The sequence below is a fragment of the Salmo salar genome, chromosome 14, assembly GCF_965601325.2.
Source record: "Salmo salar chromosome 14, fSalSal1, whole genome shotgun sequence".
NCBI classification, from domain to species: Eukaryota; Metazoa; Chordata; class Actinopteri; order Salmoniformes; family Salmonidae; genus Salmo; species Salmo salar.
Window position 1 is genome coordinate 6,448,854 of NC_138304.1, and position 22,312 is coordinate 6,471,165.

Below are 22,312 nucleotides of genomic sequence, written 5' to 3' on the forward strand. Positions count from 1 at the left end.
TTTGCAAACTTTCTATAAAAATGTATTGGAGTGAGATCATTTCTTTCTTTTGGGATTTGTATACCGAGTATGTCCACATCTCCGTCAGACCATTTAATTGGTAAACTACATGGTAATGTAAAATTGGCATTTTTTAGTGATCCAATACGTAATTTGATTTTAACATAATTTGGTTTTAATCCAGAGAGGATAGCAAAAGTATCTAGATCCTCTATGAGGCCGTGGAGAGACTCCAATTGTGGTTTTAAAAGAAAACATGAATCATCGGTGTACAATGACACCTTAGTTTTTAAGCCACGGATTTCTAATCCCTTAATATTATTGTTTGATCTAATCTTAACCTGTTAGGGCTAGGGGGCAGTATTTGCACAGCCGGATAAAAAAAACGTACCCGATTTAATCTGGTTACTACTCCTGCCCAGTAACTACAATATGCATATAATTGTTTGATTTGGATAGAAAACACCCTAAAGTTTCTAAAACTGTTTGAATGGTGTCTGTGAGTATAACAGAACTCATATGGCAGTCAAAACCCTGAGACAAATCCTGACAGGAAACTGAAATCTGATGTGTGGATATCACTTCAAATATTTGCCATTCATTCACACAGGGGCTTGCAATTCATTCACTTCCTATGGCTTCCACTAGATGTCCCCAGTCTTTACAAAGTGGTTTGAGCCTCCTAACATCAAAATTGACTGAAAGAGAGGATGTTTACCTTGGTCACAGGGGATGGGCCATTACCATTGTGACGTCGGCGCCCATGGGTACTCTCCCTTTTCGAAACGTTTTGAAAGACAATGCAACCGTCCCAATGGAATATTATTGAAGCCCTGGTTGAAAAAGCCCCTAAAGATTTATGTTATACAACGTTTGACATGTTTGAACGAACTTAAATATATATTTTTTGCTCATTCCTGACGACAAGTCAGACGCACACGGTACATTTTTACTAGCCTTTGGAGCGCGCTAACACTATTGGGACATAAATTATTAACTTTTTTTAAACAAAACTACATTTGTTATGGACCTGGGACTCCTAGAAGTGCCTTCTGATAAAGATAATCAAAGGTAAGGGATTATTTACAATAGTATTTTTTATGGTTGATCGTTCCAAGATGGCTCCAACATAGACTTCTTTTCTGGGCATACCACGTCGTTTATTGCAAAGTGTGATTTCCCAGTAAAGTTATTTTTAAATCTGGCAAAGAGATGGCATTCAAGACATGTTAATCTATAAGTCTTTGAATGACAATATTACATTTTAACAATGTTTTCGAATAGTAATTTTGTAAATTGTAGCGCTGATCATCGGAAGCATTTGAGGGAAAAGATTTTCTGAACATCATGCGCCGATGTAAAATGCTGTTTTTATACATAAATATGAACTTTATCGAACAAAAAATGCATGTGTTGTGTAACATGATGTCCTAGGAGTGTCATCTGATGAAGGTTGTCAAAGGTTAGTGCTGCATTTAGCTGTGTTTTGGGTATTTGTGATGCATGCTAGTTGCTTTGAAAATGGCTGTGTGATTATTTCTGGCTGGGTACTCTGCTGACATAATCTAATGTTTTGCTTTTTCTGTAAAGCCTTTTTGAAATCGGACAACGTGGTTCGATTCAGGAGAAGTGTATCTATAAAACGGTGTAAAATAGTCATATGTTTGAGAAATTGAAGTTATAGCATTTATGAGGTTTTGCATTTAGCGCGACGCGATTCCACTGGCCCAGACAGGTTAACAGCTAACATTTCGATGGCAATAATAAATAAATATGCCGATAGTGGACAACCTTGTTTTACTCCTCTAGATAGTTTAAAACTTTCTGAGATGTAGCCATTATTTACTATTTTACACCTAGGGTTACTACACATATCTTTTACCCATTTTATAAGAGATTCCCCAAAATTGAAATATTCTAGGCCTTTATATATAAACTCCAGTTGTACTTTATCAAAAGCCTTTTCAAAATCAGCTATGAAAATGCAATGGAAGTTTGTTAAAGATTATAGCCAACCACTTCCTTGGTTTGTAATTGCACGTTTTTAGAGCACACCCACAAACCATTCTCAATATTGGACAAGTGATGGTAGTCCATCGATGTAAAACAAGTCTCATCACACATAGCTACGTAAGCTAGCTAGTAACAGTAGCTTGAAAATACTTCCAGCAGTGTTAACAATCTTCACAGTCATTGCTGCGAGAAAAAATATTGCTTTGGACGAGCAATGACAGTCTGTTGATAAACTCTTCTTCTGTAGGGTTTATCGTTGATGTCTTCTCACACTTTGCTTACTTGATATCTAGCAAACACGATAGAAACTGTGAAGCTGTGTTGACACTCATGCACGGCCTATCCTTGAGCCAGCCCACATCACAGCGGATGAGACAAATAGTTATAATAAAAAAAAAAAAAGTTCAGACAAACAAATATAAATATTATAATTTCATATAGACTTGTAAAGAATACTTAGAGTAAAGTGCTAACCACCCAGCTTTGGAGGAGTTAGGTCTATTAACCTGCTTTTTGGAGGAGCTGGCTAGTAGATACCCATAGACTTCCACCATTGTGGTAAGCTAACGATATGCTACCTTCAACTTCCTTCAAACTGCATGCAGAGACAAAAATGTTTACGAGGTCGTCTGACTCTGGGTAAGAAAGATATTACCCAAAATATTGAAGTATTACTATAACGTTAAATTAGAAATAGCTATTGATAACAAATGTGTATTTTGTGGTTGAGACCCATAGCTCTGAGATATGAATAATAAAATCATACACGTAACGTTAGCTAATAAAAAAAATGCTAACGTTAGCTAGCGAGCCAGCTAACGTTAGCTAGCGAGCTAGCTAACAGTACACTTTAACTTGAAATGAAACCACTTTTCTGCATCTACTTAGCTATCATACTCGAATTCCACTGAACTCGGTCCTCCAGAAAGTGGAGAGCAACACTTGTGCAGTTTTACTACGCGATACTTTTTTTTTTAAAGCTGCGTTAGACAGGATTACCAACCCATACTGACCAGCTCAAATAGACGGAAGCGTGCTATATGGCAGACCAATCCAATCTCTCTGCATGTCCAGCCCACTCATTCTCAGTCAATCATGGCTAGCGGAAAGGTTGCTGTCTTTTTCTGTGGCTTAACCAACTAGGCTCATAATTTAACAATTTTATTCATATTTACAGACGGCATACAAGTAAGTTATTAAGACACATAAACGTTTACATGTTCGAGACGTGAAGTAGTGACCCGCAACATATGCCTAGTTTCCTGAAACGGGTCACATATGAACTGTAACTCAGTAAAATCTTTGAAATTGTTGCATGTTGCATTCATATTTTTGTTCAGAATAATAACAAGTGAAATGAAGAACGCAATGTCCTTCATCACCTAACATATTGCACAAGTTGACTGCAGGTATTTGCTTAATAAAAAGTAACAAAAAAATATTCAAATGTATTAAAAAACTTCAAAGAAATAGCTTCAACAGTATTGAAAAGCCATCACGTGGCTTTTTCCAAATACCCCAGTTACCACCCAAGCCTAATTCCAACCTTGTTTAGGATTAACTAGTACAATTGTGGCATGTTTTCACTATTTGTCTCTGTTTGCATCAGTTTCAAATGGGGGACCTTTACTTTGAAGGCAAACTACCGATTCCATTATTGTTGTTCACTACACACACACTCACTAGGGCCAGGAACATTTTCAGCTACCTTATTTATTTTATTTCACCTTTATTTAACTAGGCAAGTCAGTTATGAACAAATTCTTATTTACAATGATGGCCTACCAAAAGGCAAAAGGCCTCCTGCGGGGATGGGGGCTGGGATTAAAAATAAAAATAAATAAAATAAAAATATGGGACAAAACATACATCACGACAAGAGAGACAACATTATATAAAGAGAGCCCTAAGACGAAAACATAGCATTGCAGCAACACATGACAACACAGCATGTAGCAACACAACATGACAACACAGCATGTAGAAACACAACATGGTAGCAACACAAAACAGGGTACAAATATAGTTGGGCAAAGACAACAGCACAAAGGGCAAGAAGGTAAAGACAACAATACATCATGCAAAGCAGCCACAACTGTCAGTAAGAGTGTCCATGATTGAGTCTTTGAATGAAGAGATGGAGATAACTGTCCAGTTTGAGTGTTTGTTGCAGCTTGTTCCAGTCGCTAGCTGCAGCGAGCTGAAAAGAGGCGACCCAGGGATGTGTGTGCTTTGGGGACCTTTAACAGAATGTGACTGGCAGAACGGGTGTTGTATGTGGAGGATGAGGGCTGCAGTAAATCTCTCAGATAGGGGGGAGTGAGGCCTAAGAGGGTTTTATAAATAAGCATCAACCAGTGGGTCTTGCGATGGGTATACAGAGATGACCAGTTTACAGAGGTGTATAGAGTGCAGTGATGTGTCCTATGAGGAGCATTGGTGGCAAATCTGATGGCTGAATGGTAAAGAACATCTATCCGCTCAAGAGCACCCTTACCTGACGATCTATATATTACGTCTCCATAATCTAGCATGGGTAGGATGGTCATCTGAATCAGGGTTAGTTTGGCAGCTGGGGTGAAAGAGGAGCGATTACAATAGAGTAAACCAAGTCTAGATTTAACCTTAGCCTGCAGCTTTGATATGTGCTGAGAGAAGGACAGTGTGCTCTCTAGCCATACTCCCAAGTACTTGTATGAGGTGACTACCTCAAGCGCTAAACCCTCAGGAGCTAGTAATCACACCTTCTTCTTACCAAACCACATGACCTTTGTTTTGGAGGTGTTCAGAACAAGGTTAAGGGCAGAGAAAGCTTGTTGGACACTAAGAAATCTTTGTTGTAGAGCGTTTAACACAAAATCCGGGGATGCTGTCAGAGGCCATTAGTTAGGTCGGCTACAGCTAGCTACATTACCATCGTATGGCTTAATATAAAAAGCACTGGATAAACAAGGTATCTAGCTAGAGTAGCTAACTATTGATACAATGGCATGCCAATCACCCATTGATGAACATACTTACATGATGTCAACGCAGAAGAGGGATATCCAGATCGGTGGTGGTGGTTCTATCTAGCAGGGAACAATAACATTTAATCTGACAGTGACACTCCCAATAATTTACCACAAAACTCAGTAGTAGCTAGCTAGTTATTAACGCAGTTTTATCAAAGGGATATTTCGCTTGGTAGCCCATTAAAGGCCTTGCCTTCTAGGGGACTTGATGGGACGTCTACTGTTAGATAATTTAGCTAGCTACGTAAATTAACTAGTTAGCTAACTATCTAATCCGGTGACGAATTAACGTTAGCAGCAGTGTTAGCTATCAAACATAGGAGTGACTACCAGCCCGTCAGTGAAAACCTTGACAATCTATATTGACCATTTCACTTAAAAGGGAATAATGGCATAATACTCTAACTTATTGGTCGTGGCCGTCCATGCAATGATACCGTCGTTTGCAATCTATCTAAGGTACTATAGTTGCGCTAACTAGCTATACTGCTAGGAATTCAATTTGACACGCTGTGCCCAGCAGCAGTGGACATGGGTTGGTGTATATTCACACTGACCAAGGGAGACTTTACTCTGGTAGCTTGGACGCATCTACACTTGGAACACGATTGATGTCATTTGCCGCAAGAACGACTCGGTTCCCCGTCCTCTCAGTCCACGTTACTAACGACGTTTGCGTCCTCAGTGTCGCCCATCTTCCCAGCATGCAACTTTTTGGTCTTGTTCTGTTGATGGCTTTGCCAACATTTGGTGCATTACAGCCACCTACCGGTCTGGAAGAGTATGATGACGGCAGAAAGGCCCGTCAGTCTATTGGTGGGCTCAATTCACTAATAAAGCCTTAGGACAGCACTCAGGCAATCTGGCCCAACCAAATTATAACAAAAATAAAATTAAAATATCACCTATTGGAGAGAATCCAAAGCACACTTGAATGGTATTTGGTCTCCAGTAGTACTCTGTAACAGATGTATGATCACTGTGACTAATAGAAAACGGAGGAAAATACTGACTTGACTATGTACAGACTCAGTGAACACAGCCTGGCTGTAGATACCCTAGGTTCATTATGGTACTTATAACCTTGTAGAAACCGGGCGTCACAGGCAGACCTGGCTGCCCAGAGAGGACATGCAGGCTGTGTGCACTCTGCCCTGAGAGGGGTAGAAACAGAGCTGCATTTTCTCTTACGCAGCAAGACAGAATAAGGAGAAGAAGAATTTGATGAGTGCTTACATTTCTTAAAATCAAATGCTAAGATTTTGAAAAAAACGAAGATCCAATAATTGCTTTCTTGTTTCATTTGTTGTTTCTTTCTATGTAAATGTTTTTTGGGGGAGTTCCACCCGTCATATACTGCTATACTGGTAAATTTTGTGTAAGCTTGACTCTATATTCAAAAGTAATATTCTTTAGTAAGCGTACAACATTGTAATAAGCAGTGGTGTAATCCATGTGCATCTTAAGTAGTAGAATGTTCTCACTTTTGCTGTTAATATATGTGGAGAATCAGGAAAGAAGGGTAAGTTTAGCATTTTGCCCTATGTGGTTTAAGGCAATTTAACAATCCCAATTTCGTTCATGTTCACACTCCTAGTACAGTATAATGTTCTGTATTGTGCTGTACCCCACTGTACTTTACACTACTTAACTAAACTCTACGGCACTGCACTGTAATCTACTGTGCTCTTCTGTACTGAACTTTGCTGTCCAAATTTATGAAACATAGACGTCTCTGACTGGTTCAGATTTGGTCCGGTCTGGAACGACCAAATGTGGTATTTTTTTGGGTGCGGATCTCATTAGAATACTCAAGCTCTGCGCCTGCAGGCCTATGTATCAAAACCATACAATAATAGCTTACAATGCAAGTAGCAGATTGATTAGAAACTATAATGCATTAACAATATATTGCATGCTTGGTCACCTATTCAAATACTGTATGTGTCGGGCAAACAATATATAAAACATAAAAGAGTAAGTACATGGACTACAAGTTTACTTTATACAGAGCACATCTGAACAAAGGTAAGACTGGTCATCGTTTGGTCCCACTTCTCTTGATATCACTGAGACATAATCAAAATCCACACTGGCTAAATGATTACGGCCAGTCAAATATTGATGAACTACTTCCACAGACTGATTAGCCAATTGTTAAGAGTGCATGAGACAAACATGCTGATATCGGCAGTCATTCAGTAGACTGGTGGATCATATCTTATCATAACTGATAGAGGTAATGATAAAACTATGTACATTCTGGAGTGTATACAGGATACATTCATGTATAATTTAGACAAGATGTCAATCAAAAAAGCAACTGTGTATCTTATGTCAGGTTCTGATGTTGTCGCTCAATTCATCATAGTTGCTACAGTATTTAAAGTTACTGTAAAGGGTTAACAACTAGTTACTGTAGAGGGTCAACGACCAGCACGCCCAGGGTGTTATTGAAGATAACCCTTCCCTCTACCTCTTTACTATAGTCTGGGTGTCTCAGCAGCTCCAGAGCTCTGCAGGAGCCGTGCTGCTGAAGTTCAACACCTCAGTCAGGAAGTCCAGCGGTAGCTCTCCTCTCTGGTCCCCCTCAGTGAAACACTCTGTGATATCAATCTGAGAAGGTAGCTCGTAGCTCTGGAAACTCACTGTCTTAGAGTCCAGGTAGGTTTTAATATCACCTGTAGTGACACAGTGACTGCTCTCTGTGTTACACAGCTGGGTTTTGAAGGTCCTCCAATGCTTCCCCCAGCCACTCTCACCTACAGAAAAAGTATAACAATATAACAGTTCACACAGTATTTTTGATTTTGTGTATCATGTGTATGCCAGGAATCCCTGTATTGTTGCCAGACAAACATTCCTATTAGACAAGTATGTATTCAAATCAATAAGTAAAACATATAACAGAGCTCTGGCAGGCATGGGTTCTGATAAACCTATTTGACTCACCAGACACCAGAATGATAGTTTTCCTTTCTTGTCCAGAAGGCTCTGGTAGAATGACACTGTAGCACAAGGATCCTTCACCTAATACATCTGGATGGAACCCAGAGGAACTATCTGATTATTCTCATAAAAAAGACTCATTGTGATCTTAATAATGCAATACAAATGAATAGCAATAGCTATGTATGGTACATACAGTGCATTCGGAAAGTATTCAGACCCCTTGACTTGTTCCACATTTATAAAAACCAAAAACATAAATACCTTATTTACATAAGTATTCAGACGCTTTGCTATGAGAGCTCCGGTGCATCCTGTTTCCATTGATCATCCTTGAGATGTTTCTACAACTTGATTGGAGTTCACCTGTGGTAAATTAAATTGATATGACATGATTTGGCACACACCTGTTTATATAAGGTCCCACAGTTGACAGTGCATGTCAGAGCAAAAACCAAGCCATGAGGTTGAAGGAATTGTCCGTAGAGCTCCGAGACAGGATTGTGTCGAGGCACAGATCTGGGGAAGGGTACCAAAACATTTCTGCTGCATTGAAGGTCCCCAAGAACACAGTGGCCTCCATCATTCTTAAATGGAAGAAGTTTGGAACGACCAAGACTCTCCCTCGAGCTGGCCGCCCAGCCAAACTGAGCAATCAGGGGAGAAGGGCCTTGGTCAGGGAGAAAGATCACTCTGACAGAGCTACAGAGTTCCTCTGTGGAGATGGGAGAACCTTCCAGAAGGACAAACATCTTTGCAGCACTCCACCAATCAGGCCTTTATGGTAGAGTGGCCAGATGGAAGCCACTCCTCAGTAAAAGGCATATGACAACTCGCTTGGAGTTTGCCAAAAGGCACCTTAAGGACTCAGACCATGAGAAACAATATTCTCTGGTCTGATGAAACCAAGATTGAACTCTTTGGCCTGAATGCCAAGCGTCACGTATGGAGAAAACCTGGCACCATCCCTACGGTGAAGCATGTTTTTCAGCGGCAGGGACTGGGAGACTAGTCAGGATTGAAGGAAAGATGAACAGAGCAAAGTACAGAGAGATCCTTGATGAAAACCTGCTCCAGAGCGCTCAGAACCTCAGACTAGGGTGAAGGTTCACCTTCCAACAGGACAATGACCCTAAGCACACAGCCAAGACAATGCAGGAATCGCTTCGAGACAAGTCTCTGAATGTCCTTGAGTGGCCCAGCCAGAGCCCGGACTTGAACCCGATAGAATATCTCTGTAGAGACCTGAAAATAGCTGTGAAGCGACACACCCCATCCAACCTGACAGAACTTGAGAGGATCTGCAGAGATTAATGCTCTACTTTCCGGCTACCCGGATAAAGCACTAAATAAACTTCAGTTAGTGCTAAATACGGCTGCTAGAATCCTAACTAGAACCAAAAAATTTGATCATATTACTCCAGTGTTAGCCTCCCTACACTGGCTTCCTGTTAAGGCAAGGGCTGATTTCAAGGTTTTACTGCTAACCTACAAAGCATTACATGGGCTTGCTCCTACCTATCTTTCCGATTTGGTCCTGCCGTACATACCTACACGTACGCTACGGTCACAAGACGCAGGCCTCCTAATTGTCCCTAGAATTTCTAAGCAAACGGCTGGAGGTAGGGCTTTCTCCTATAGAGCTCCATTTTTATGGAATGGTCTGCCTACCAATGTGAGAGACGCAGACTCAGTCTCAACCTTTAAGTCTTTACTGAAGACTTATCTCTTCAGTAGGTCCTATGATTAAGTATAGTCTGGCCCAGGAGTGTGAAGGTGAACGGAAAGGCTGGAGCAACGAACCGCCCTTGCTGTCTCTGCCTTGCCGGTTCCCCTCTTTCCACTGGGATTCTCTGCCTCTAACCCTTTTACAGAGGCTGAGTCACTGGCCTACTGGTGTTCTTCCATGCCGTCCATGGGAGGGGTGCGTCACTTGAGTGGCTTGAGTCACTGACGTGGTCTTCCTGTCTGGGTTGGCGCCCCCCCCCCCTTGGGTTGTGCCATGGCGGAGATCGTTGTGGGCTATACTCGGCCTTGTCTTAGGACGGTAAGTTGGTGGTTGGAGACATCCCTCTAGTGGTGTGGGGGCTGTGCTTTGGCAAAGTGGGTGGGGTTATATCCTGCCTGTTTGGCCCTGTCCGGGGGTATCATCGGATGGGGCCACAGTGTCTTCTGATCCCTCCTGTCTCAGCCTCCAGTATTTATGCTGCAGTAGTTTATGTGTCGGGGGGCTAGGGTCAGTCTGTTACATCTGGAGTATTTCTCTTGTCTTATCCGGTGTCCTGTGTGTATTTAAATATGCTCTCTCTAATTCTCTCTTTCTCTCTTTCTGTCTTTCTCTCGGAGGACCTGAGCCCTAGGACCATGCCTCAGGACTACCTGGTATGATGACTCCTTGCTGTCCCCAGTCCACCTGGCCGTGCTGCTGCTCCAGTTTCAACTGTTCTGCCTGCGGCTATGGAACCCTGACCTGTTCACCGGACGTGCTTGTTGCACCCTCGACAACTACTATGATTATTATTATTTGACCATGCTGGTCATTTATGAACATTTTAACATTTTAACATTTTGACCATGTTCTGTTTTAATATCCACCCTGCACAGCCAGAAGAGGACTGGCCACCCCTCATAGCCTGGTTCCTCTCTAGGTTTCTTCCTAGGTTTTTGGCCTTTCTAGGGAGTTTTTCCTAGGGAGTTTTTCCTAGCCACCGTGCTTCTTTCACATGCTTTGCTTGCTGTTTGGGGTTTTAGGCTGGGTTTCTGTACAGCACTTTGAGAATATCAGCTGATGTACGAAGGGCTATATAAAAATAAATTTGATTTTGATTTGATTTGATTAATGGGAGAAACTCCCCAAATACAGCTGTGCCAAGCTTGTAGAGTCATACCCAAGAAAACTCAAGGCTGCAGTCGCTGCCAAAGGTGCTTCAACAAAGTACTGAGTAAATGCTCTGAATACTTACGTAAATGGATATTTCAGTTTTTTAAATTCTAAAAAACAGTTTTTGCTTTGTCATTATGGTGTATAGTGTGTATATTGATGGGGGGGGGGGGGAAACAATTGAATTCATTTTAGAATAAGGCTGTAACGTAACAAAATGTGAAAAAAGTGAAGGGGTCTGAATACTTTCCAAATGCACTGTACTGCAGCACACATACCAGGCATCCACTACACAAATCCATGTGGTTAGTTCTAACCTGTATCATGTGTATGAAGTCCATCTTCTTGGTATAGTTCTTCTCTCGCCAGTCCATGTCAAACTCAGTGGCAGTCATCTTATTCCAGGTGAATTTAATGTCATCTAGATTTGGTTTCTGGGACACCAAAACTACACAAGATGAAGATATACACTGAGTGTACAAACATTAAGAACACCTTCCTAATATTTAGTTGCAGCTTTTGCCCTCAGAACAGCATAAATTAGTCAACATGGGCCACAAGGATGCTGGCCCATGTTGACTCTAATGCGGGGCGGCAGGTAGCCTAGTGGTTATAAAATCAAATTTTATTTGTTACATACACATGGCTAGCAGATGTTAATGCGAGTATAGCGAAATGCTTGTGCTTATAGTTCCGACCATGCAGTAATATCTAACAAGTAATCTAACGTAACAATTTCACAACAACTACCTTATACACACAAGTGTAAAGAAATGAATAAGAATATGTACATAAAAATATATGAATGAGTGATGGCCGAACAGCATAGGCAAGATGCAGTAGATGGTATAGAGTACAGTATATACATATATGAGTAATGTAGGGTATGTAAACATTATATAAAGTGGCATTGTTTAAAGTGGCTAGTGATACATTTATTATTATATCAATTTTTCCATTATTAAAGTGGCTAGAGTTGAGTCAGTATGTTGGCAGCAGCCACTCAATGTTAGTGATGGCTGTTTAACAGTCTGATGGCCTTGAGATAGAAGCTGTTTTTCAGTCTCTCTGTCCCAGCTTTGATGCACCTGTACTGACCTCGCCTTCTGGATGATAGCGGGGTGAACAGGCAGTGGCTCGGGTGGTTATTGTCCTTGATAATCTTCTTGGCCTTCCTGTGACATCGGGTGGTGTAGGTGTCCTGGAGGGCAGGTAGTTTGCCCCCGGTGATGCGTTGTGCAGACCTCACTACCCTCTGGAGAGCCTTACGGTTATGGGCGGAGCAGTTGCCGTACCAGGTGGTGATACAGCCCGACAGGATGCTCTCGATTGTGCATCTGTAAAGGATTGTGAGTGTTTTTGGTGACAAGCCGAATTTCTTCGGCCTCCTGAGGTTGAAGAGGCGCTGCTGCGCCTTCTTCACCACGCTGTCTGTGTGGGTGGACCATTTCAGTTTGTCCATGATGTGTACGCCGAGGAACTTAAAACTTTCCACCCTCTCCACTACTGTCCCGTCGATGTGGATAGGGGGCTGCTCCCTCTGCTGTTTCCTGAAGTCCACGATCATCTCCTTTGTTTTGTTGACATTGAGTGTGAGGTTATTTTCCTGACACCACACTCCGAGGGCCCTCACCTCCTCCCTGTAGGCCGTCTCGTCGTTGTTGGTAATCAAGCCTACCACTGTAGTGTCGTCTGCAAACTTGATGATTGAGTTGGAGGCGTGCATGGCCACGCAGTCATGGGTGAACAGGGAGTACAGGAGAGGGCTGAGAACGTACCCTTGTGGGGCACCAGTGTTGAGGATCAGCGGGGTGGAGATGTTGTTACCTACCCTCAGCACCTGGGGGCGGCCCGTCAGGAAGTCCAGGACCCAGTTGCACAGGGCGAGGTCGAGACCCAGGGTCTCGAGCTTAATGACGAGTTTGGAGGGTACTATGGTGTTAAATGCTGAGCTGTAATCGATGAACAGCATTCTTACATAGGTATTCCTCTTGTCCAGATGGGTTAGGGCAGTGTGCAGTGTGATTGCGTCGTCTGTGGATCTATTGGGGCGGTAAGCAAATTGGAGTGGGTCTAGGGTGTCAGGTAGGGTGGAGGTGATATGGTCCTTGACTAGTCTCTCAAAGCACTTCATGATGACGGAAGTGAGTGCTACGGGGTGGTAGTCATTTAGCTCCGTTACCTTAGAGTGTTGGACTAGTAACCGAAAGGTTGCAAGATCAAATCCCCGAGCTGACAATGTAAAAATCTGTCGTTCTGCCCCTGAACAAGGCTGTCATTGAAAATAAGAATTTGTTCTTAACTGACTTGCCTAGTTAAATAAAGGTTTAAAAATAATAATAATTTAAATGCTTCCCAGAGTCGTGTCAAGTTGGCTGGATATCCTTTGGGTGGTGGACCATTTTTGATACACATGGGAACTGTTGAGCGTCAAAATCTCAAAAACTCAGCAGTGTTGCAGTTCCTCACACAAACTGGTGCGCCTGGCACCTACTACCATGGCACTTCAATATTTTGTCTGGCCCATTCACCCTCTGAATGGCACACATACACAATCCATGTCTCAATTGTCTCAAGGTGTGAAAATGATTATTTAATCTGCCTCCTCCCATTCATCTACACTGATTGAAGTGGATTTAACAAGTGAAGGGATCATTCATCTGTTCAGTCTATGTCATGGAAATGTTTTGTACACTCATGAAGTCAATCAACATAAAAAGTGCCTGTAAGATTAAGTTGTTCGGATATTCCATTGAATGAAACATGTACTACACAATCATACTGAAATTAAAAATATACACTTATAGTTGTCTTAAACCTTTCCGTTGGAGTCTGCAGTCCCGTAATTGTAATAACGTTATACCCTTTTAATTGTGGTACGGGTAAACCCTTGCATTACAGTCTACTTTACCTTTATAGTTGTATTGTACTACTGTCTAACTCTAACCATACCCTTATAAAGGTGTAACTGCTGCGTAGAGGTCGACCGATTAATCGGAATGGCCGATTAATTAGGGCCGATTTCAAGTTTTCACAACAATCGGTAATCGTTTTTTTTGGCCACCGATTTGCCGATTTTTTTTAATTAATTTTTTTATTATTATTTTTCTTTTATATATTTTTTTTTTTACACCTTTATTTAACTAGGCAAGTCAGATTAAGAACACATTCTTATTTTCAATGACGGCCTAGGAACGGGGTTAACTGCCTTTTTCAGGGGGGATTTATTTTTGCAACCTTCGGTTACTAGTCCAACGCTCTAACCACCTGCCTTACATTGCACTCCACGAGGAGCCTGCAATGCAGACTAACTGCCTGTTATGCGAGGGCAGCAAGAAGCCAAGGTAAGTTGCTAGCTAGCATTAAACTTATCTTATAAAAAACTATCAATCTTAACATAATCACTAGTTAACTACACATGGTTGATGATATTACTAGCTTATCTAACGTGTCCTGCGTTGCATATAATCGATGTGGTGCCTGTTCATTTCTCATTGAATCACAGCCTACTTCGACAAACGGGTGTTGATTTAACAAGCGCATTTGCGAAAAAAGCACTGTCATTGCACCAATGTACCTATCCATAAACATCAATGCCTTTCTTTAAAATCAATACACAAGTATATATTTTTAAACCTGCATATTTAGTTAATATTGCCTGCTAACATGAAATTGTGTCACATCTCTAGCGTTCATTGCACGCAGAGTCAGGGTATATGCAACAGTTTGGGCCACCTGGCTCGTTGCGAACTAATTTTCCAGAATTTTATGTAATTATGACATAACATTGAAGGTTGTCAATATAACAGGAATATTTAGACTTAGGGATGCCACCTGTTAGATCAAATACGGAACGGTTCCGTATTTCACTGAAAGAAAAAACTTTTGTTTTCGAGATAATAGTTTCTGGATTCGACCATATTAATGACCTAAGGCTCGTATTTCTGTGTATTTATTATATTATAATTAAGTCTATGATTTGATATTTGATAGAGCAGTCTGACTGAGCGGTGGTAGGCAGCAGCAGGCTCGTAAGCATTCATTCAAACAGCACCTTCGTGCGTTTTGCCAGCAGCTCTTCGCTGTGCTTCAAGCATTGCGCTGTTTATGACTTCAAGCCGGGTGGGTATAATTTGTGGAACGTTCCAACAGGAATCTATTCCAAAAACTTCGTAAATAACAAGGTTGCCAAAAAACAACGCATACAAAGTTGTATAGCGGCAGAATAAGATACCGGGTAGGGAGTGGTCTATTTCATTGCGTTTTTCACTCGTCACGTTTATTCCGAAAAATGTCTGTCCTCATTCTGGTTGCCTATGGACAAACATTAAGAATAAGCTACGTGGTGAGTTGATGCCTATTCGGCAGCTAGTTAGCTAGGTTTGTATGCATTGCAACTTTGTATGCGTTGTTGGTTGGCAACCTTTTACTTTACGTTTTTTGGAACAGATTCCTGTTGGAACGTTCCACAAATTATACCCACCCCTTCAAGCCTATCAACTCCCAAGATTAGGCTGGTGTAATCGATGAGAAATGGCTAGCTAGTTAGCGGGGTGCGCGCTAATAGTGTTTCAAACGTCACTCGCTCTGAGACTTGGAGTAGTTGTTCCCCTTGCTCTGTATGGGTAACGCTGCTTCGAGGGTGGCTGTTGTCAATGTGTTCTTGGTTCGGGCCCAGGTAGGAGCGATGAGAGGGACGGAAGCTATACTGTTACACTGGCAATACTAAAGTGCCTATAAGAACATCCAATAGTCAAAGGTATATGAAATACAAATCGTATAGAGAGAAATAGTTCTATAATTCCTATAATAACTACAAACTAAAACCTCTTACCTGGGAATATTGAAGACTCATGTTAAAAGGAACCACCAGCTTTCATATGTTCCCATGTTCTGAGCAAGGAACTTAAACGTTAGCTTTCTTACATGGCACATATTGCACTTTTACTTTCTTCTCCAACACTTTGTTTTGCATTATTTAAACCAAATTGAACATGTTTCATTATTTATTTGAGGCTAAATAGATTTTATTGATGTATTATATTAAGTTAAAATAAGTGTTCATTCAGTATTGTTGTAATTGTCATTATTACAAATAAATAAATAATAATAATTTTTAAAAAATCGGACGATTAATCGGCATTGGCTTTTTTTGGTCCTCTAATAATCGGTATCGGCGTTGAAAAATCATAATCGGTCGACCTCTACTGCTGCGCGCTGGGCTCCACCACCTGATTGTCCACGGTTACGGCAAGATGCTTTAGACGCAGCTCCGAGATATCTCCAGGTCAACCTCACCTGTTAATGTGGGAACATCAGAAACACACAGACAACCTATGAAGAGCTGGAACCAGACCCTAAAGCAGGGGCACTCAACTCTTACCCTACGAGGTCCAGAGCCTGCTCATTGTATCTGATCATTAATTGCACACACGTGGTGTCCCAGGTCAAAATCAATCCCTGATTAGAGGGGGAACAATGAAAAAATGCAGTGGAACTGGCATCGAGGTCCAGAGTTGAGTTTGAGGCCCCTAAAGGAAGGCTTTTCTTCTAGAATCAAACAGAAAGAGTTTGAACCGCAGGACATAAAGTCATGTTATCTTATAAATAATGTTAGCTACCAAATAAGTGACAGACATTGTGTGAACCAAAAATAGATTGTCTTCAGTTATGATTTGCAGAACTTGGTGGACGTAATCTGCCTAGAATAAAACAGGTAAATTACTTTACTTGGTATGCTCTTAGGTAAATCAATGTCGTTAAACAAATATTTGAATTGTTTATCTATAGTACTTTAATGCCTTGTATATTTCTCACCTGCTCGACTTCCGACTCCCGTCACATTAAGATTGGCTTTTCCCTCTCCAATGCTGGGGAAGACAAAGGCAGGATATTGTGCTATCGGGACAGGTAGCTACTATCATAAAACACCCCAGAGTCTTAGCTACATCCTTGTTACCTGGCTAGTATGTCAGGCAGGATGACGTGGATGATGTCCTGCATGCACTGATGTTCAGAGGAGCATTCCAGGAACAACTGGAAGGACTTGAGGTATCTGTTATCATCCTCCACCAGACTCCTCATAGCATAAGACATTGCTAAATGGTCTGTCAAAACAATCACATCTTACACTCCTTTCAGATGAGAATGACAGGACACATGAGTATGACAGGACACATTCACTGTACCATCAATTCCGGACTATAAGCCGCAACTTTTTTCACAGTTTTGAACCTCGCGGCTTAAAACAATGACGCGGCTAATATATGGATTTTTCCCCCTTTCAATTTTTTGCGATTGATCTGGCTGTTGGAAAAGGAAATAGAGCTGCTGCACGGGAGCTTGGTCTTAATGAGTTGATGATAAGACGTTGGAAACAGCAGCGTGAGGAATTGACTCAGTGCAAAAAGACAACTAAAGCTTACTGCTAATTTTTTATTTTTTGTTACAAGCCGTGTTTCGTTAAAGCCTATTTATTTTTGTTACAAGCCGTGTTTCGTTAAAGCCTATTTATTTTTGTTACAAGCCGTGTTTCGTTAAAGCCTATTTATTTTTTGTTACAAGCCGTGTTTCGTTAAAGCCTATTTATTTTTGTTACAAACCGTGTTTCGTTAAAGCCTATTTATTTTTGTTACAAACCGTGTTTCGTTAAAGCCCATTTATTTTTGTTACAAGCCGTGTTTCGTTAAAGCCTGTATAAAGTTAATTTGTTTCAATGTACCGGTAGGTACCTGCGGCTTATAGACATGTGCAGCTTATTTATGTTCAAAATATTTTTTTTTTTTTAATTCAGTGGGTGCGGCTTATATTCAGGTGCGCTAAATAGTCCGGAAATTACGGTATTTATATGAATGCAATAAGGCAATACAGCACAACAGTGCCACCAAAGAAACATAACCCCTCCCACTGTACTTCGTTCTTTGTGAAAGCGGGGGAAGGCTGATCCTTTTAAGGTTGTATTGTTCTTTAATTCCCATGGGGACAATTTGACAATGTGAGGATGAACCAGCTAATCAAGGGACTTGGGTTTCCAGTCAATCTACCTCCTCATTCATTTTCGGAACATCTCCTTAATATTCATGATGTTCTTCCTTTGCACTCAAATCAGTCAAACAACATTAAACGCTATTAAAGTGATGTGTGTGGCGGTAACTACGGTAACAGATAAATCATGATTAAACTGAGATCTAGATCTCCCAGCTGTTCAGAATGAGCTGATGCCTGGGACTAAAACAGACTGAACCAGATTAATTAGATCTAACAAGAAGCCGTGTTCAGGGCTGCTCATCTGGCTGGCTGTGATACTACTGCTCTAATTCACTTCAGCCTTAAATAGAAGTGACAATCTTAACTAAATTAATTGGATTAAACAAAATATTTTAACTCCACTTCCCCCATCCCCTGAATAGATTGAAATTAAGTGAGAGGCCGTCTGTCAATCTATGCAGAGTGTGTATCCATGATGCATCAATCTGAAAGGGAAACAACTTGTTCATAACATCATCAACAACTCCATTAACAATCAACAACTCAAACTATTTTGTCAAGCCAGGTCAACCAATCATCTATACTCTGAGGTAAATGTTCTTGCTTTTCACACACAAACAACAAAACAGAGAACTAAAGTAAAACCAAATTATGAAATGAATTAAAATGTTCCTCTGCTGTTTAGTAAGGAAGAACAACATTATCTCCATAATTATTATCACAAGAGACAACAGAGGCACAAATAAACCACACAGATCAGTGCTATATTCACGATTAAACTTCACTCAGTCTCTGATCAACTCATAAACTGATTCAGCAAGTTGCTGAAATGGTATACTGTATACTGCATTTTCACATTTCACATTCATTTTGATGGGATGAGTTGTATGAACAACCGACTAAATAAAAATAAATAGCAACATTAAATAAAAAATATAATTTGCATTATAAATGAATAATTATGGCTGTAAATAAAGTAGGAAATACAGAGAAACATTTTAGGACCTTAAACCTATCTGGTCATAATTATTATAGGCTGCAAAATACAAACACAACATTGTCTTGTGTCTCTGTTATCTGTATTCCCTGCATGTCTACAGCCTGTGCTCTCGTTGGAGCTCCATTCTAATGCACTAATTCACAGCACAGCAGGGAACTTAAAGACGGAGGAGAACCCAGGCCGGATGCCATATCCTTACATATCTCTGCTTATAATCATAACAGGAATAGCCTAACCTGCTTACACATACTGTATTTAAAAAGGTAGAACTTTCTGTACAAGTCTTTTTCTAGTGTTTTTCCATCACCCCTGTTTATCAGATCAAAAAAGACACTTATGACAAACAGATGACCATCGTTCTGTACAGAACATCATGGCCCAAGTGGTCAAAGTCTCGCTGTCTTCATTTTTCAATGTATCAGCTCCCTGTCAATTAACGTCATGGACAACAGTTACCAGAATCTAGACACTGACAATAAACGAATGTTTTATGACAGGAAGACACTGAATAATCATGATATAATAATGAAGAGCATAAAACATTGACAATGAAGACACATCATTGCATTAGCCTTTGCATTGTCACATGACCATGTCTACCCCAAAGCTCTGTATTAAAACTTTTACTTTAACCGGATCCTGGAAGTCAAGTCTTTAACCTTTTCAAAGTCAACATTACACTCTTCAGTTTGGTGTCAAATAAGGAGGATTGTCTTGTTGATTTAGGGGCTTATTAAATGCTCACACATTGTGATAATCGTAACTGCATACAAATAGTAGTAATATATATGGCAGGGGTCCCCACCTGGCGGCCTGTGATTTAATATTTTATTTGTACCCCCCAAGGTCTTTGAGCCCCAAAAAAGAATAATGTTGGACATAAAAGACTAAAAACACCAGTAAATCATCTCAACGTGATTTTGAACATCTGTTCCAAAGTATTCCCACGCATAATAGAGAGATAGATATATGGGATCATAAGAAATGTTAAGGTTTGAATTTATTATGCTTTAGTCAAATATTATATTTGTTTGGGCTACTTGCGATCAATTTGCAGTCAACAAATGATTCATAATTATGTTCCGGCCCTTTGACCATTCCCTCAATAAAATGTATTTATTTAAAAAATCGGAATTTAGTTGATGGTCCCTGGTATATGGGGGATGTATGCACTTGGGTGGAAGGGTTTCTCGCATCCCCTCAAAATATGCCGATTTGGCTCTCGCCTTCTGTAAGAAGAGGGCGACTAAATTACCACCCCATCGACGGGGGGATTGTGCGATAAATCTCCTGGTAGACTCAGCACTTCCCAGGAGTCACGTGTATCCCCTGTCACAGGAGGAGACGGCGGCTATGGAAACATATGTCTCCGAATCCCTGCGTCAGGGATACATTCGGCCCTCCACTTCACCTGCCTCCTCGAGTTTCTTTTTTTGTGAAGAAGAAGGATGGGGGTCTGCGCCCGTGTATTGACTATCGAGGGATCAATCAGATCACCGTGAGGTACAGCTACCCGCTGCCTCTCATCGCCAGTGCAATCGAGTCAATGCACGGGGCGCGCTTCTTCACAAAATTGGATCTCAGGAGCGCTTACAACCTGGTGTGTATCCGGGAGGGGGATGAGTGGAAGACGGCATTTAGTACCACCTCAGGGCACTATGAGTACCTTGTCATGCCGTACGGGTTGATGAGTGCTCCATCAGTCTTCCAGGCCTTTGTTGACGAGATATTCCGGGACCTACACGGGCAGGGTGTAGTGGTGTATATCGACGACATTCTGATGTACTCCGCTACACCCGCCGAGCATGTGTTCCTGGTGCGCAGGGTGCTTGGTCGACTGTTGGAGCATGACCTGTACGTCAAGGCTGAGAAATGTATGTTCTTCCAACAGTCCGTCTCCTTCCTAGGGTACCACATTTCTACTTCACAGGTGGAGATGGGGAGTGACCGCATTTCAGCCGTGCGTAATTGGCCGACTCCCAGCACGGTAAAGAAGTGCAGCGGTTTCTAGGGTCTGCCAACTACTACAGGAGGTTTATCCGGGGTTTTGGTCAGGTAGCAGCTCCCATTACCTCACTGCTGAAGGGGGGACCAGTGGTCGGCTGAGGCGGACAGGGCTTTTGGACACCTGATGGCTCTGTTTACCTCGGCTCCCGTGCTGGCTCATCCGGATCCCTCTTTGGCGTTCATAGTGGAGGTGGATACGTCCGAGGCTGGGATAGGAGCCGTGCTCTCTCAGCGCTAGGGCACGCCACCAAAGCTCCGCCCCTGTGCTTTCTTTTTGAAGAAGCTCAGCCCGGCGGAGCAAAACTATGATGTGGGGGACCGGGAGCTGTTGGCTGTCGTCAAGGCTCTGAAGGCGTGGAGACATTGGCTTGAGGGGGCTAAACACCCTTTTCTCATCTGGACTGACCACCGCAATCTGGAGTACATCCGGGCGGCGAGGAGACTGAATCCTCACCAGGCAAGGGGGGCCATGTTCTTTACCCGTTTTGTTTTCACTCTGTCCTACAGACCAGTTTCCCAGAACGCTAAGGCAGACGCCTTCCCTGTAGCTCAGTTGGTAGAGCAGGTGTTTGCATGGTGTTTTCAACGCATGGTGTTTGCAACGCCAGGGTTGTGGGTTCGATTCCCACGGGGGGCCAGTACGAAAAAAAAATATAAAAAAATTATGTATGAAATGAAATGTAAGTCGCTCTGGATAAGAGCGTCTGCTAAATGACTAAAATGTAAATGTATGACACAGAGGAGCGGTCCATGGATCACACTCCCATACTTCCGGCCTCTTGCCCGGTGGTGTGGGAGCTGGACATTGAGCGGGCGTTACGCACAGAGCCCACTCCCCCCCAGTGTCCAGCTGGGCGCCTGTACGTTCCGTCTGCTGTCCGCGACCGTTTGATCTATTGGGCCCACACGTCACCCTCCTCTGGTCACCCTGGCATCGGTCGGACAGTGCGTTGCCTTAGTGGGAAGTACTGGTGGTAGAGGTCGACCGATTATGATTTTTTTTTTCAGCACCGATACCGATTACTAGAGGACCAAAAAAGCCGATACCGATTAATCGGCCAATTTTTTATTTGTTTGTAATAATGACAATTACAACAATACTGTATGAACACTTATTTTAACTTAATATAATACATAAATACTATCAATTTAGCCTCAAATAAATAATGTGACATGTTCAATTTGGTTTAAATAATGCAAAAACAAAGTGTTGGAGAAGAAAGTAAAAGTGCAATATGTGCCATGTAAAAAGCTAACGTTTAAGTTCCTTGCTCAGAACATGAGAACATATGAAAGCTGGTGGTTCCTTTTAACATGAGTCTTCAATATTCCCAGGTAAGAAGTTTTAGTTTGTAGTTATTATAGGAATTATAGGACTATTTCTCTCTATATGATTTGTATTTCATATATCTTTGACTATTGGATGTTCTTATAGGCACTTTATTATTGCCAGTGTAACAG

The 22,312-nt window shown here is 41.6% G+C and overlaps 1 protein-coding gene and 1 pseudogene across 4 annotated transcripts in view; both read right to left on the reverse strand.

Moving 5' to 3' along the window:
- LOC106568668 (uncharacterized) overlaps nt 1–5,754 on the reverse strand; it is a 30,337-nt gene extending 24,583 nt beyond the window's left edge. Inside the window, exons 1-3 of one of the 4 annotated variants that reach the window (XM_082960704.1) lie at nt 5,585–5,754; nt 5,035–5,080; nt 4,511–4,585 (exon numbers count right to left, since the gene is read on the reverse strand). The gene's annotated coding sequence lies outside the window, so the exon portion shown is untranslated. Of the gene's footprint in view, nt 1–4,510; nt 4,586–5,034; nt 5,085–5,584 lie in introns of all 4 variants that reach the window. The other 3 variants (XM_082960702.1, XM_082960703.1, XM_014139192.3) reach the window with 3 other exon arrangements.
- A 1,686-nt stretch (nt 5,755–7,440) lies between these two features.
- On the reverse strand, nt 7,441–16,953 carry LOC106568777 (histamine N-methyltransferase-like; annotated as a pseudogene).
- Nucleotides 16,954–22,312: the final 5,359 nt, after the last annotated feature.